This window comes from Tupaia chinensis, unplaced genomic scaffold (assembly GCF_000334495.1).
Source record: "Tupaia chinensis unplaced genomic scaffold, TupChi_1.0 Scaffold000646_1, whole genome shotgun sequence".
Lineage (NCBI taxonomy): Eukaryota > Metazoa > Chordata > Mammalia > Scandentia > Tupaiidae > Tupaia > Tupaia belangeri.
Window position 1 is genome coordinate 2,663,103 of NW_006160167.1, and position 2,894 is coordinate 2,665,996.

Genomic DNA, 2,894 nt, shown 5'->3' on the forward strand with positions numbered 1-2,894 from the left:
GGCAGCTGTGTGCGTGCAGCACAGTGGAGATCGTGGGCTGTGAGCTCAGCCTTAATGTGCTCAGATGCATCCCCGTCAAGACCTGTGACCTGGATCTGAGCTCTTGGACTCCTAGTATTAGAATTAAGGCCCTGCCTGCTGGGTTGAGCTGGTAAATGAACCCCAGTTCCTGAGGGACCTCTCCCTTTGGTCTCTCGGCCCTTTTCCATGGTCCCTAATTGCAAAGACGGGTGCACATGAGGTGTGTGAGCATAGCAGGGGGCAAGTGTTGATACGTCTTGGTCAGAAGTCATGGGAAGGCCCCTGAAAGGGGGGGCTCCAGTCTCACAGCAGCCACCGTAGCCTCAGTGGGGAGCAAACCCCAGCTGGAGAGGTGCTCTGTGCAGTGCTAGAGTGCTTAGGAGGGCCCTAGAAGGACTGTCGCCCTGACCTCATGGGGGGTCTCCAGGATTGTAGTCTGACCCGTCCCTGTGCCAGCTACTTGACTCCCAGTAGGTGTGTGGGTGTGCGTGCAGGTGTGCTGCCTGCCGAGATGGCTTTATACAACAATGCACGCCTGGGAGATTTCTGGGAGACAACCACATTCCAGGGAGGAAGAATAGGGTGGTGAGGGCCACACAGGTTTCCTTTCTCTGAAAGGGCGTGTGTATGCATGAGTGTGTGTGAGAGAGACCTGGTATCTGCTGCCTTTGCCTCCATGTCTGTTCCTTTCAGGGTCTGAGCTGTGATGCATGCTTACCTCCGCGTCCTTCTAGGTCTGTGAGATCGACCATTTGAAGGCTGTGGTTCTCCTTCACCTGGTTGGGCTGTGGTTTGGGGGCCACTGGGTCTCCCTCATCCCCATGGGAATACCGCTGAGCGCGTGCAGCCATTGCTGAGGGCGTGTGTGCTTAAGTGCGTGTGTGATCATGTGTCACTGCCTCTTTCACCCTTTTCAATCCCCTCCCACACTTTGGGGGCAGCAGTGGCTGGGAGGTTTCTCTGCTGCAGCTGCCCTGAGCAGAGACAGACAGCCTTCATGGCCCTGGGCCTCTCGTTAGCCCTCACCCCAGTCCTCTCACCATGGACTGCCCGCCTTCTGCCCCTCCACAGCTCACAGCCCCCTTCTGCTTCACTGCCACATGTCCGTGCGACTTTGGCTACATGCCACCATTCCCAGACCCCCCTACTAGCCTTGGCCTGGGCCCCTGACCCTGGCTCAGCTCAATGCATGCATCACCTTCTCCTGCTGCGTCAGGAGGGTCCTTCTTCCTAGGCACGCCCGGATTTGATGACGCTGGGGTTTTCCTTTCTCCCCTGCTTTATTTATCTGCCTGCCTCCGTCTGCTCCTGTTTTTGTTCTTGCTCATTCCTCCTTCCTTTGTGGCCGTGGGAGATTTCACCCATGGAGAGAGCCCCTCAGCCTTCTGTTTCTTTTTTCTCCCACACTCACAGCTGCTGCGTTCGCACACTGCCAGGGCTCTGTCTGGGCCCCAGGGTCTCTCAGCTCTCTCATTTCTCTAACAGGGCCCACACCACGCCCCTCTCAGCCTGTCTCCCATCCTGCCAAACCCCTGCACCTCACCTTTTCTTCCTCTTCCTCCCTCCCTCCCTCTGTCCCCTTCCCCAGCCGGGAGCTCTGTAACATGGGCCGGCTGCCCTGGGCCTGTCTGCTCCTGTCTTTGTCAGCTTTCCTGTGAGCTGGGGTCAGGGACAAGCCCCCATACCTGCCTTCCTGTGAATGGCACAGTAACTCGGAGTCCGCGGGGAGAAGCCCGAGTTTGGGCACATCAGTTATTTCTTGGAAAGGCTGAGGCAGAAGCTCCAGAAGCTCGTGGGTCTGACAGATGCCTTTGTGGGGTTAAGTGTATGTGACAGGCAGAGCCACTTGTTTATTTCCCAGTCACTGCGCTGAAGAGAAATGGAGCCGTCTCCTTCTGTACCAGGGAAGCTGGCTTTGTTTATGGTTTATTGAGAGGTCTGAGCCCTGATCTTAAAATACGGCTGCCTGCTCCAGGCACAGGTTGAGGCCTGCCTCTGGGCTGGCCTGCCTCTCGGGGAGATCCTACGGGGATGGAGGGGTAGAGGGGGAGGCACCCTAGAAAGGGCGATGAAGGGACCCGGAGTGGTGGCCCAGATCCTTGCATCTGGGTGGCTATTATCTCGGCCTCCCCTGCCAGCACTGATCTCCCAGCCGAGCCCACACATCTCAGACTCCGTGTTTTCTCCCTGACAGGCGAGGGGGCTGCACTGGCGGCGTGGCTGAGGAAGCTGGGCTGCCTGACCTACATTCCCTGTGTGGGCAGGAGAGAGCTGAGCCCTGGTCTTTCCCCTGGGGTGTGAGCACAGGGGTGCCTGCCATTCCAACAGCAGGGGCCATCCTGCTCCCCATTAGCCAGCTACCCTCCCCAGCACAGCCAGAAAGTCCCTTCAAAACACAAACCAGGTCATGTTGTTCCCTCCTGAAAGCTTCCCAGGGGCTCCCAATTGCACTGAGAGTGAAAGCCATTGTCTCACCGCAGCTGCAAGACCCTTGGCGAGGAGCCCCGCCCACCTTGCAGGCTTTGCCCATCACCCTCTTCTCCATCAGTTACGCTCCAGCTCCCGCCCCCCTTGCCTCCTGCTTGTGCCGGGCCTTTGCACCTACTGTTCTCTCTGCCTGCCATGGCAGCTTCACCTGTCAGGATCCTTCTTGTTCCTCAGGTATTAATTCATATATATATATATATGTTTTTGCCATAGGGTGCATGCACTCACTGGAGAGAGACAGAGAAAGGGAAAAGTGAGAAACCAGCCCTCTCCCCAGGGGGATGGGCACACTGCCACTCCTTCTTTTCTGAGCACATACACACATATGCCTGGCATAATTTTTTTTTTTTTTGGAGAAGTTTTTCCTAGAGGGAGCGTGGGCTCGC